Source organism: Myxocyprinus asiaticus, chromosome 4 (genome assembly GCF_019703515.2).
Source record: "Myxocyprinus asiaticus isolate MX2 ecotype Aquarium Trade chromosome 4, UBuf_Myxa_2, whole genome shotgun sequence".
Taxonomy (NCBI): domain Eukaryota; kingdom Metazoa; phylum Chordata; class Actinopteri; order Cypriniformes; family Catostomidae; genus Myxocyprinus; species Myxocyprinus asiaticus.
In genome coordinates, this window is record NC_059347.1 from 26,935,607 (window position 1) to 26,949,509 (window position 13,903).

Below are 13,903 nucleotides of genomic sequence, written 5' to 3' on the forward strand. Positions count from 1 at the left end.
TTAAAACAAGATACATTTACCTGAGAAGCAACATATAAGGTATTTAGACTTGTTTCAGAGAATGTATCTTGAATATAAATATATTTTGTCTTTACTGTACTGCCATAAGTATAAACAAGTGAAAAAATACACTTATAGGCCTATTCAAGATACATCCTCTGAAAGCAAGTCTAAATATCTTCTATGTTGCTTCACAAGTAAATGGTTATTCTTAAGGATATTTAGATAATTTTAAATGGAAAACAAGACAAAAACACTAGATTTTTGCAGTGATTTTTAAAAATGTTCTCCTTTAATTCAGAGAATGTCATTTAGAGGTATTTTTAAAAGATGATTTTGTCCTCTTTATTGTAAGCACGTTTTAATTCGAGACACAAGCTGAATAGCCGGTTAAGAGCTAATGAATAACCATTGCAATAATCGCCCGAATAGTAAAATAATCGTTCTAATAATCGTTAGATTAGTCGATTATCAAAATAATCGTTAGTAGCAGCCCTATTGTGTATGCAGAGAAAATGTCTTAGTTTCTGAAAAGATTCTACTTTTTGGTTTTATAATAAACGAGTAGTTTGATTCATGAAACAAACAGTTTTTATGACATTTTGGTAGCATTAAAAACTATTCCATTCAAGTTGTATCAACATGCACCTTTGAACTTGTATGCAATCAATCAGTGGCGTCTGTATGCACCGTGGATCAACTCAAAACAAGTGTGCACTGAGACGACTTAAGTGAAAAGTATTTTTTTTATCATCACACATTCCTTGAACAGGTTATGCTGGCATTCCCTACTGAATTTTATCCTGACTATTGAAAAACATCTCAAGTTGACACTGATATTGTCGATGGGCACAGCACATGATGACAAATATGATGCAGGTTCAAGTGTTGGTTATTCCTCATTATTCATATTGGCTGCCATGTTGATGGAAAAACAAATCAATAACGCTCTCTGTTATTGATTCTTTATCATAAATATGACATGAAGACCTACTTTCTAAATATATGTTTGTTTACTACAAACAACTGTTGTTTTGACATGAGTGTTGTACAGTAGCTAGCATGACCTGTAATGTCTCTTGTATGTAATGCATGGCTTCTTTGTATGGAATGCATAGCATAGCAGAAGAGAAAGTGGCTGAGAAAAAAGTAACGCAAAAATAACACAAAAGTATCATAACACTTTACCTTCAATAAAAATGTACTTTTTAATTAATTAAGTTACTTTTTTAAGGAGTAACGCAATATTCAAATTAACGTTACCCAACCCTGTTCCCAACTGCCAGAATTTTTAAAGAGATCGTACCGATTTAGCACATGCTCTACAAATCACTGTAAATACTTGTAAATAGTAAAAAATTATGCACGTAAACAATAAAGATGCATATACTGTATACAATAAATTCAATGTAACATGCGATTTCAAGACATAAATATTGACGTATTTATTTATGAATCTGTAAATTTGTAAAAAGTTAAAATGTATATTTTCATAATGTACCTTGTTAGAAGGTCCCCTGTACAATTAACAGCATTAGCTGAGGGAGAATTTCTTTCATATATAAACAAAATCCCCAAATCCCAAAGCAACACCCATATTAATCTGAATCAATTCGAAATCGGCATCAAATCTAATCTTGTGAATCAGAATCAAAACTAATCCGGAAATCTGTATCAATAGTCAGCCGTAATACATTGTAGCATTCAAAAACAAAACAGAATGGAATAGAATACAGGGGTCTCAAGAACTCTTGAGGACTTCTTTGAATTTCATACGTTCTGTGTTTTAAAGCCACATTCTGGTGGCAGGACACTGAAAAGCAGTGCAAAACTTTACAGAAAGGGTTTTATCATGCAAACTGTCTAACTGCTAAAGGACAGCACCCTGCCAACACACAAATCAAAGCATAAAAAAATTTATTAAAAAAAGACCAAGCATGGAAAACATTGTTTAAATAATTTTACAAAAAAGATCTGTAAAGATATTTGGATTTTTACAAAATTATCTTTAAAATACAGTGTCCTGAAAAACGTACGTTTCTTTTTTACTGAGTTTATATATATATATATATATATATATATATATATATATATATATATATATATATATATAATTGTGCTCAAAAGTTTGCATACCCTGGCAGAAATTGTGAAATTTTGGCATTGATTTTGAAAATAGACTGATCATGCAAAAAACTATCTTTTATTTAAGGATAGTGATCATATGAAGCCATTTATCATCACATAGTAGTTTGGCTCCTTTTTAAATCATAATAATAACAGAAATCACCCAAATGGCCCTGATCAGAAGTTGACATACCCTTGAATGTTTGGCCTTGTTACAGACACACAAGGTAACACACACAGGTTTAAATGGTAATTAAAGGTTAGTTCCCTATCTGTCACTCACTTGATGTTGTGTCGATGTAGTGACACTAGGGGTCACTCTTGGGAGCCCAAGACACCTCTGGTCTTTGAAAAAAGGCCAATGGAAACTGGTGAGTGGTATTTGCATGACACTCCCCCGGACATACAGGTATAAAAGGAGCTGGTATGCAACCACTCATTCAGATTTTCTCTTCGGAGCCGAACGGTCATGCTCACAGAGCTGAATTCCCACGACTGTTCATTCACCTCTGCTGGATCTGACGCCGCATTTCACGGCTTCTCCCTCCTCTGCACTGGTGCACTGCAGAGAATGCCCCTGGGCGCGTTGGCAGAAATAAAAGAGTATATTTCTCTAAAAGAGTATATTTCTCTAAAAGAGCGGCACACACGGAACGTCTTTTTAAAGACACTTTTTAAAGATGCCTTTCCTTTGTGTGTTATTCCTGGTTGCGCTCGTTATCTCTCGCCTTCTGACGGTCACGATCACTGTCTTTCGTGTCTGGGCACTGCTCACGCGGAGACAGCGTTCGTGGATGGGTCATGTACTCATTGCAAGAACATGTCCATGGCAACGATGCGGTCGCAGCTTACCTTCGTAAGAAAGCCGGTGAAAGTGATGAGCTCTCGAGCGCAGCATCAGAGAGCGGGCTCGTCCAGTCGGAAGCGGAAGTCTCAGCTGGTGTCCTCCTTTCGGTTGCGGTCGCCCAGTCACAGGCTGACGCGGAGATGACGACATGCTTTTCCGGGCAGCCGTGAGCGTCGGGCTAGAGTGGAACCCTCCGCTCTCTCCTGAACCCTCGCGGCTCGATGATTGGTTACTGGGCTCGAGGCGCCGCTCAAAGCCACGCCCCGCCCCCGTTCCTTTCTTCCCGGAAGTGCATGAAGAGCTGACAAGTTCGTGGGAGGCACTTTTTACTGCCCGGTCCCGATCTTTCAGCTTCCCTGCCCTCACTACCCTCGATGGTGAAGCAGCCAAGGGCTATTCGGCAATCCCTCTGGTGGATAAAGGCGCTCGCGGTACACCTATGCCCGCAGAGCACTGCCACCTGGCGCGGGCGCCCAAAGCTCCCATTGTCAGAGACGACGTAAACCTACAGGCGGTTTACGTCGTCTCTGATGGCCAAGGCCTACAGTGCCGCTGGACAAGCCGCATCTGCCCTGCACGCCATGGCTCTCCTGCAAGTCTGCCAAGGCGCTAAAGGAACTGCACGAGGGTAGTTCCGCCCCAGGATTGATGCAGGAGTTGCGCTCGGCAACCGACCTTGCTCTCCGGGTGACAAAGGTCACGGCGCGGTCTCTCGGGCGGGCGATGTCCACCTTGGTGGTCCAGGAGCACCACCTTTGGCTCAACCTGGTCGAGATGGGAGAGGCCGACAAGGCAAGGTTCCTTGCTGCCCCCATTTCCCAAGTTGGCCAGTCCGGCGACACCGAGGACTTTGCCCAGCAGTTCTCAGCAGTGAAGTAGCAGACGGAGGTTATCCGGCATATTCTGCCCCGGCGTGGCTCAAGATCCCGCACCCTGTCTGCTCGTCACCAAGGGTGTCCCCCTGCAGTGACTGCACCAGCTCCGCCGCAGCCCGCCCCTGCGGCCTAGCCCCAGCGTGGAGCCCACCGCAGGAAGCAGACGGCACCCGTCTCGCGGCCGCCAAGAACCCGTGAAAGGCTTCGAAGCACCCCTGAGACGGAAAACCCAGGGACGATGAAACTCGCTGCTCTGGAGCTGGTAAGCGGACCACTCCTTCCCCCGGTCGAGGGCCGGGAGGAGAATCTTTGGTTACCTTTGCATTTTATTGCGCTGCATGCTGTACCCAAGAGTTCAGCAAGAGCGGTTTCCTTGTTCCCTGGGTCACGTATCCGGTGTGCAAGGCCGTCATCACGACCACCGTCCATCATTCTATTTGGCAGGTTTGGCGCTCCAGCGGCGGTCTCCCAGCCGCTGAGCGCCCAGCTGTGGCACAAATCCGCCCCCGATGTGACAGTCTCCACGGATCACGAGGACAGGCCTCTTCCTCCCCCGTCCCAGGCTGTTCCAGGGGTGGTCACAAGGAGCCAGGTAAGTACTTCAATGTCCCTGAACTCAGCACGGCCACGACATGGTGTGGCACCTCAGGCTCTGCCCCGCCGCGAGGCCCCACCCGCCGGTACATCTGACGAGATTGTCCCTTCGGCCGAGGTGAAGAAGGGGTTTTACAGCCCCTACTTCATTGTACCGATAAAAGGCGGTGGGTTGCAGCCAATCTAGGACCTGCGAGTACTGAACCGGGCTTTACACAGACTCCCGTCCTAGATACTGACGCAAAGACGCACACTAGCGAGCGCCCAGCATCAATATTGGTTCGTGGCGGTAGACCTGAAGGACGCGTACTTCCACGTCTCGGTTCTACCTCGACACACACCCTTCCTGCGGTTTGCATTCGAGGGTCGGGTGTATCAGTACAAGGTGGCAGTGGTAGACAAGATCACTCAGGCTAGGGCCTCCTCTACGAGGCGCCTGTATGCCTTTAAGTGGCGTCTTACATATATTACCAATTCTCCAAGGGTATGCAAACTTTTGAGCACAACTGTATATATATATATATATATATATATATATATATATATATATATATATATATATATATATGTATATACACACACACACATACACACACACACACACACTGGAAATACTGGGCCATTAGGAATATTAAACATGATTCACACTTAGTGCTGTTTCGGTGAGATTCGATACACTCTATTTCATAACTGTTCTAGGAAGACAATATGTCAAAGAATTCAAAATCCTCTGGCTCTGGAGACATTAAAAGACACTTACGTGCTCAAGCTGACGCCCCTGAGCAGGCCGCGAGCCAGGTAGTCTATTTGGTCGGAGAGGTGCTGGAAATGCGGCGAGAGATGTCGAACATGTCGGCAATGCTGACGAAGGTCGTTGCTGATTTGGAGGATCTTGCTGTGATACGATCAATCACTGCCATGGAAGCGAAGTTCTCTGAGGTGGTTACAAGAGTGAGGGATGTCGAGAAATGGAACTATTATCTGGAGTCATCAGAGAGGGAATTATCTGCTAATCCACTAGCAACCAAGGAAGATTTGGAACATGTCTGGGAGAAGTTAGAGAACATGGAGAACCGTAGCAGGCAGAATAACGTCCGTTTTGTCGGAATTCCTGAGGGTGATAAAGGACAGGATATGGTGAAATTCCTAGATGGGCTCCTTCAGAATCTGCTCGACATAACAGGCCATAAGCTGAAAATCGAGCGAGCTCACAGGGTTCCTGCTCGTCGATCTGCTGAGGGAGACAGGCCCCGATCAATTCTGGCCAAAATTCTCAGATCATTTGATGAAGATCTTGTGTTACGCAAGGCGAGGAGTAAAGGAAGGTTTTCTTGGAAAAACCACAGCATTTTCTTGTTCCCAGACTTTGCAAATTCGACAATAGAGAAACGTGATCGATTCAAGGAATGCAAGAAACTTTTACATCAATGGAAGGTTGCTTTTCCACTGATATTCCCAGGCAAATTGAGAATAGATGCTAAGGAGGGCCATAAAACATTCACATGCCCACAGCAAGGAATGTCCTTCATAAAGTCAATGGAGTGAGTAAGTTATCTTGTGGTACTCACGTTGCAGCCGAGTGGACAGGCTCACTGAACATTCACTTGACTGTTTGAGGAAACTAAGCATTTTTTTGTGTGTGTGTGTGTGTGTGTGCGTGTGTGTGTGTTTGTTCCGCCTATTGGCTGGAGTTTGTTTTATAGATTATCTTTTGCTGTATAATTCTGTCTCACAAAATTTGTATAGAAACACCAGACTTGAGGAATCTGATGGCAAAGTTGTTGCGGGGGTCCTCGTAGGCGTACATGGACTGTTTGAGTTTGGAGGGATGGACGCTAGTTGGCGCTGTCGTGCGCAGGGTTAATGCGCACGTTTTTCTATTTTCTGTTTGTTTGATTCTGGGGGAAGTTTGGGTTTTAATGGTCACACTAATGTTGGAATGTGGATTTTATAATCTTGTTTTTGTCACACGATCTTTATTTTCTTATATGTTAAAATGTCAAATGTTAATTTGAGTCGATTGTCTCTCTCCACACGGAATGTGAATGGGTTGGGGCACCCATAAAAAGAAGGAAGGTTATTTCTCTTCTTAAGCATAAGAAATATGATATAGTGTTTCTTCAAGAAACGCACCTTTCTTCGCAGGAAGCGGAAAAATTTGGAAAGATATGGGGTGGGTATTTTTTTATGGTGCTGGCTCGAGTAAGAGTAGGGGAGTCATTACACTGATAAGTAAACATCTACAATTCAAATGTCTCAAACAGAGTAAAGCTAAATTAGGAAGAGTCATTATTGTTTTAGCTGAAATTTAGGGGTAAAGTCTTATTTTGGCTAATATTTATGCACTGAGCGTTGATGATCAGGGCTTTTTTATAGATCTTGAAGGGATGTTACAAGCCACTGGCACCCCGCATTATATAATATTAGGAGGAGACTTTAATCTTTTGATGGACTCAGTCCTTGATCATAGTGAAGCAAAGTGTGCAAGCCCCCTAGAGCAACATTGACGCTTCACAGGATGTGTAAAATCTTGGTCTCACAGATATTTGGAGACTTTTGAACCCATCTGGTAGGGACTATAATTTTTTTTTTCATCAGTCCGTAAGATTTACTCTAGAATACAATTTTTTTTAGATCTTATGCTACAGAACAGACTCCACTATTGCTAGAGTTTATACAGAATCATTAAAGAATGGAAATCTTCCGCCAACCATGACGCAAGCCCGGATCAGTCTGATTCTTAAAAAGGACAAAGATCCAAGCGAGTGAAAGAGTTACCATGCAATTTCCCTGATCCAGCTAGACGTTAAAATATGGAAAAAAAATTTGGCTAACCAATTAAGTAAAGTTATGACATCTCTTATACATATAGATCAGGTGGGGTTTATTTGGGGCCGTAACTCTTCTGATAACATTAGGCGTTTCATTAATATCATGTGGTCAGTGGCAGACTCCGGTCGCTGCCACCTCACCTGATGCCGAAAAGGCATTTGATATGGTAGAATGGGATTATCTTTTTAAAATGTTGGAAAAGTACGGGAATACTTTTATTGGGTGGATTTAGTTACTTTATAGACACCCGGTAGCGGCGGGTCAAACGAATTGATTAATTTCAGACTATTTTACTCTGGATAGGGGCATCCGGTAGGGTGCAATAAGAAGGGAGGATGATTTTCCAGGGGTGGTGGTGAATGGCATGAAGCATAAGCTTTTGCTTTACACAGATGATAATTTAATATTTGTCTCCGACCCTACAAGATCTATGCCTTACCTCCACATAATTATTAATTCCTTTTCTAAGTTCTTTGGATACAGAGTGAATTGGTCTAAATCCGAAGCTTTGGTTCTGACAGCATACTGCCCGGTAACGGCTTTTCAGATGGGCGCCTTCCAGTGGCCCAAACAGGGCATTAAGTATTTGGGTATTTTATTCCCAGCAAATTTTTTGTTAGAGTTAATTTTGACCCTTTAATAAAAAGTTTTTCGAGCGATGTGGGTAGATGGGCTTCATTACATTTATCTATGACTGGGAAGGTTAATGTTATTAAAATGAATTGTATTCCAAAATTCAATTACCTGCTACAAGCTCTCCCTATAGATGTCCCTCTCTCTTATTTCAAGCAATTTGTTAGCATAGCGAAGTCCGATTACATTTCAATAAGTTACATAGGCCGATTGACAAAGGTGGGCTAGGCCTACCAAGATTTTGTTTTATTATTATGCATTCGGTCTCAGACATTTGGCTCATTGGACACTTCTACCTGAGAGAGCCCCTCCCTGGTTTTGTATTGAACAGGAAGTTCTTTCCCCATTTCGACATTGCAAAGCCTTTCTATCAAACTAACCAGTGAAGTTATACCCGTTACCTCGCATTTGCACTCGGTATGGACAAAAGTGTCCAGAGTGTTTAATTCTGACATTTATTTAAATGTTTGTAACACTTCTCAGTGGAAGGAGGAGGCGAGAAGCAGATTTCCTGGTTCAGGTAGGCGTTTTTTTTTATTTTCCTCAGTGCAGCACAAACACACTCTCAGGGCTTTACGTTGTTGGAAAACACAGTCTCAAAACATCCACAAACTAGCTTACAAAAATAAACTCTCCAATTTGTAATCATAAAAACTTCTGGCTTCATAGTCCGTGCCCAGGCTCTCTCTCTCCTCTAACTGCTGTGTGGCTCTATTTATGCCGCTCTCCCCGTGCTCATTTAAATCAGAGACAGGTGTTAGACATGATTTAACTCAGGTGTAAGCGCCCTTACCGCTTTCTCTCTCTCCGGAGAGATGCTTGACCACGCCCCCGCTGCCACAATGTTGCCTCGAGCATATGGCTGAACCCACAATTACGTATTAATAAGTCCCCTTTCTGCTGGTCAGAGTAGATTGTGAGGGAGGTTAATACGCTCGGTGACCTATATGAGAGTAGAGTGTTGAGATCCTTTGACAATATGGTTCAACATTTTGGGATTCCCAGGTCTCAATTCTTTAGGTATTTACAGCTGCACCACCTGCTCTGTACTATTTTTGGGAATAGTATACACCCCCCTAAAGTGGCAGATACTCTGGGAGTTGTGATTACTGCTTTTGGAAAAGGTCATGAGGCATCAGTGTATTACTCCCTGTTAATTCAGAGCCTGGGGGACGGAGCTTCAACTTCTCTTAAGAGATTATGGGAGAAAGATTTAAACTTGGTATTGGAGGAGGGAGTGTGGGCTAGAATTCTAAAAAAAATCAAGTTTACATCTAGAGATGCAAGAGTGCACCTTATGCAGTTTAAAATTTTACATCGATTCTACTGGACTCCCTCTAGATTGTATAGGCTTGGTTTTAAAGATGATGGGGACACAACTCATGTTTTTTGGTGGTGTGCTAAGATCCAAGAATTTTGGTTGAGGGTTCAGAGTTTTATGTGTGACGTATTGGACACAAAAATTTCATTTTGCCCCAGGCTCTGTATTTTAGGCGATGGGACAGTCATTAATATAGGGGATAGATATAAAAAAAGTTGGGTCCTAGCCAGAGTTATGATCAGCAGACAGATCATTCTTAGGGGATGGAAGTCAGCTGGAGCACCCTCATTTCATGAGTGGTGCACAGAGATGGGCAGGGTGGTGGCATTCAAGGAGGTGACATGTAGAAGGCTGAGAAAATTGGATTTGTTTAATAGGAAGTGGGGTAGATATTTGGCCTTTTTGGAGGGTTCTCGGGGAGGGGCAGTGGAGAGGGATTTGTAGTTTTAAATGTGTGTGTGCATTCTTATTGTTTTTTGGAAGTATACTTTTTTATGTTTTTTTTTTGTTTGTTTTTTTATGTTCTAAATAATTATGACCACTGGGGTGCGTGTTTGTGTCAGGTTGGGGGGGGGGGGTTAATTTATGTAATTTGATTCCATGTTTTCTGTTATGTTTATTTAATTTGGGAATGGAATCAATACAAATTGTTAATTAAAAAAAAAATAATTAAAAAAAAGAAACATCAGAGAATATGTTTGACTGAATAAAACAGCATTGTCAGGGTTATTTACACTGAGGGAGGGACAGCCCCATTGCTATTCTCATAATGAACTAGCAGAGGACAGCGTGAAATAAAATAGATTATTTCCGAATCTAACTTACAAACCCTTGCATTTTAAAAGAATGGGGCCTGAAGTTCATAAAGGCTCCCTCATAATGGAAAGTTGATGTAGAAAGGTATAGAACAAACTCTCCCATGTGTTCCATTAGCAGGGATCCATTCACTGGAGCTGTTGAGCTTTCATAGTGCTGTTCTTGATCCTGTTCCTACTGTAGGGCCAAATTCACTAAATAGCACATGGTGTTTTAGCACAAAAATCTGCGACATTAACTAACCACCTGCAATCCAGTTTAAACAGGCACTCAATGCACTTAAAAATCATTGTATCATATTTTAAATTATGTCATTTGTCATTCTATACAGTGCAAACCCTCCTTTCTATGTAAACTAGGCTTATAAATTACAACATTAATTGCTCTGTCTGTCTGGTGAAATTAACTTTGCGCTATTACTGCCTACAGAAAGCAGGAATTTTATTAAAACGAGATGACTGTATACATTTTCTGTTGATCAATTCGTCAAATAATGGAGAAGAGGGTTATAACTGGACATATATTCAGATGTGTGGTGTAGTCGAGCACACTCTCAACATTTTGAACAGTCAATTCAGAAAGCTGCAGCAGGTTGCAAGAAACCCTTTAAGTTAAAAAAAATCCCTAAGTGACAATACACTAACAATTAGAACTAAGGATTTTCTTAATTTAACTCGTTAAACTCTGATGCATTTTTGGGCTGCCGTCTGCAGTTTTTCACACTCAAATGTGAAACATCTACGATATAACATTAGATTATTCAGCCAAACAAGCTCACAGACAAGTAAAGAATGGCAAATTTTGTTAGACAACTGCCTAAGGTAAAAGCAGATTTTAGATATTTGGGGCTTACAGCAGCAATAATCTGTGCATAAAAGAGATGTCCAGTATGTATTTGATGACTTACATAAATCATATTTCATTTTGTGATACTTTAGAAAATCTTTCAAACTGTGGTATTATGGCAACAAAATAAACTGTACAGTCAAATTCCTTTGAGAATGAGAGCTTTCATTTCATATATGACTTGTCCATTTAAGTGCCATGTGAAAGACTTTTATATTCAAATTAATATTTCTGCCCCATTACCTCTAGGGGGGCGCTAATTTGCGATGCAAATGTTTTCAGGCCTTATTTTGTTATTTTGTGTAACATAAATGCAAAAGTGATGATATTCTCAGAAAAGTTCAGATTCTAAGCTTTCAAACGATACCTTATATGCCTGACCTATGTATACAGGGACTTTAACGTATTAAATGAAAAACATTTTCGCGATTCAGTGCCCCATTTGGACCTGCCGGCGGTTAAGTGGTTTCTTGCAACTGGGTCCTGAATCACAGTGGTGGACCAAATCTGTACAGTCCCAGTAAAGTATGCAAGATCGCAGTAGACTGTTGCATCCTCCACAACCAAGCAGTTTGAACTGATCCACAAGATCGGCAATTGCGGCATGCAAAATGAGCTCAGCATTACATTTTTGGGCATATTTGCCCTTGGTTATGTTTTGCATAATTCCTTTAATCGAGTTCTAAAACAACACTGACATAAAACAAACTATGCGACCAGTGACCACAATTTTTAGTAAATTTCCCACAAGTGTGCTACAAAACATCCAGTGGAGTAACCTTCACCCTTGCAAATGTAACTTGATCGAAGGTTTGGTCTTTTATTAGAGCATTGGCTGGCACAATCACTTAAGGAAGGCGAGCTGCTCTCTGGGCGGGAGGTTGAACAGAGGTCCTAACCTGCGCACTACGGAAGGAGTTCAAATAACACAGAGCTGGAAACAATACTATGCTATAAATATAGCTATGCCTACACAACTGGCAAAAAACTAATTGTTGCTCACAAATGGACCTGGCCAATTTAATACCAAAAGAGAGGTTTGTATAAATCCCAGCTGGACATAAAATAGATTTCGTGGGTTTTATTGAATTCACAAATGGCCAAGCATTGTTGGGTTTTACTACTAGTTTACGCAAGCGACACAATAGGTTTGATAATGGCAATAACTTCAAGGTCCACTGACCAAAGAGATGGGGTTCTTCAACAGCTTATCACCAGCATGCTGAGATTATCTAAGCAACAGGAGAGAGAGCGTAATCATCTTGCATGTTTCCCACCTGGGACAATGGAACCACATTGCCATGGAAACCGTTACAACCATACAAGCACTTGTCTGTTTAGAAGCAATTGAATTGTGAGGAAATCTTGAAAGGTCGGGGATGAAAAAGGGGCTTGACTTACCAGAGCTTCCCACTGTTTGAATGTAATTATAAAATTACTTCAACAAAAAAATGGTCTGTGAATTGAAGGTGCTGTCAGTCACTCTGATGCCCTGATGTTGATTTGTAAAATGCTGTTTTCTCAGACTAAGCAAGAATGGGTTGGCCCACCTACCATGAATGGTTTCTCAATGTGCATTCTTTTGTGTTCTTACGTTTTCGTGGACTTGTTCGACGTCATCATCCACTTCCAAAGTTCAATTCCAATACTCAAGAACACAAGTCTGCTCTCTGCGTTCTTTGCATTTAGAAACAAACAGAGTCTGAAATTTCTGACATAAGGGATAGTTCACCCAAAAATACAAAATTCAGTCATCATTTGCTCACCCTTACAGTACGTTATTCCAAACCCGCATGAAAAGGAGATGTTAGGCAGAATATTAAGTCTCAGTCACTATTCATTTTCATTTTATGGACAAAAACAAAAGAAGCTATGAATGTGAATGGTGACTGATTCTATCAGCCCCTAACATTCTGCCTAACATCTCCTTTTGTGTTCAATAGACAAAAGTCATGCTGGTTTGAAACAATATGAGGGTGAGTAAATGATGACAGAATGTGTTAACATTTTACAATAAGGTTCCATTTGTTAACATTAGTAAATGCATTAGGTATCATGAACAAACAATTAACAATATTTGTTACATCCTTTATTAACCTTTGTTCATTTTAGTTAATAAAAATACAATTGTTCATTGTTAGTTCATGTTAGTTCATAGAGCATTAACTAATGTTAACTAATACAACTTTTGATTTAAAAAATATATTAGTATATGTTGAAATTAACATTAACTAAGATTAATAAATGCTTAATAATTACTGTTCATAGTTAGTTAATTTTAACCATTGTTGTAAACTAATGTTCACAAAAGGAACCTTATTGTAAAGTGTTCCCCAGAATTATTTTTAATTTTTTTATTTTTATTTTATTTTTTTGGTGAACTATGCCTTTAAACATGCCTAACATTTCCAAATAGTGATATCAAGTTTGGAATCAATGTATGTACACTGGTGGCCAAAAGTTTGGAACAATGTACAGATTTTGCTGTTTCAAAAGGAAATTGGTACTTTAATTCACCAAAGTGGCATTCAACTGATCACAAAGTATAGTCAGGACATTACTGATGTAAAAAAACAGCACCATCACTATTTGAAAAAAGTCATTTTTTATCAAATCTAGACAGGCCCCATTTCTAGCAGCCATCACTCCAACACCTTATCCTTAATTGTAATAGTAATTTTTCACGTTATTAATGTCCTGACTATAGTCAGTTGAATGCCACTTTGGTGAATAAAAGTACCAATTTCTTTCCATAAGAGCAAAATTTGTACATTATTCCAGACTTTTGGCTGCCAGTGTATATACCAAAATATACTATATAAGCTATGCTTTGTTATATGTATTTTGTTAGAAAGGCAATTATAGATAATACAGGTCCAAAACATTATGTAAAAATAAGTTTTTCTGCTCCACACCAAAATAATTCCCATCTCTAACCCCCATTCAAAATCATTTGAAACATTTCTAACTTAAGTGCCTTTCTGAACTTCAAATATCAAACTCTCGGACTAA

At 40.6% G+C, this 13,903-nt stretch overlaps 1 protein-coding gene across 1 annotated transcript in view; it reads right to left on the reverse strand.

The window, feature by feature from the left end:
- The window catches only part of LOC127434483 (A disintegrin and metalloproteinase with thrombospondin motifs 3-like), a 217,127-nt gene that overhangs the window by 163,195 nt on the left and 40,029 nt on the right, over positions 1-13,903 (reverse strand). The gene's annotated exons all lie outside the window — the stretch shown is intronic.